We start from the raw sequence: 938 nt of genomic DNA on the forward strand, positions 1-938 counted from the left end.
AAAATATATAAATACTACTGAGTAATTGTGGGTTTTATTTGGGCCAGGGTGGCCGCAAGTGCTTCCATCACCACCGCAGACCTCTCCTGGCTGTTAACGGACCTCTCCTGGCTGCCCCCAGTCCACCAGTGCTGCCACGCGTATTCTCTGACATATTACTGAAGTGATGTGTTTACTTCTTGAGAGAAATTGCAAAGTAAATCAAATTCGCAAAGCCAAGAATTTGCAAGGATTGTTAACATGGCCAGTAAAGTTATAGGGAAATCACAAAAACAATTGTCTGAGTTAAATGTGCTTTATCTGGAATAGAGACAAGGCTCAGCAAATATCGTCTGATCCTTTGCATCCCCTTCATGGTGAGTTCATCCATCTATCTATCTATCTATCTATCTATCTATCTATCTATCTATCTATCTATCTATCTATCTATCTATCTATCTATCTATCTATCTATCTATCTATCTATCTATCTATCTATCTATCTATCTATCTATCTATCTATCTATCTATCTATCTATCTATCTATCTATCTATCTATCTATCTATCTATCTATCCATCCATCCATACATCCATCCATCCATCCATCCATCCATCCATCCATCCATCCATCCATCCATCCATCCATCCATCCATCCATCCATCCATCCATCCATCTATCTATCTATCTATCTATCTATCTATCTATCTATCTATCTATCTATCTATCTATCTATCTATCCATCCATCTCCATCCATCCATCCATCCATCCATCTATCTATCTATCTATATCTATCTAGGCAGCAGTTCTTATGTTGTGGTGTGTGCAGCCTTCCAGTGTGAACTCTAGGTAGCAATTGCCTGCTGTTTACAGCGGTTCAGATCTCCCCTGTCTGCAATTGGTCTAAATATCACATTTATAGACCTTCTTCCTCTACCGCAGTATAGGTCTACCTTTTC

This window comes from Notolepis coatsorum (assembly GCF_963971535.1).
Source record: "Notolepis coatsorum genome assembly, chromosome: 10".
Classification (NCBI taxonomy): Eukaryota; Metazoa; Chordata; class Actinopteri; order Aulopiformes; family Paralepididae; genus Notolepis; species Notolepis coatsorum.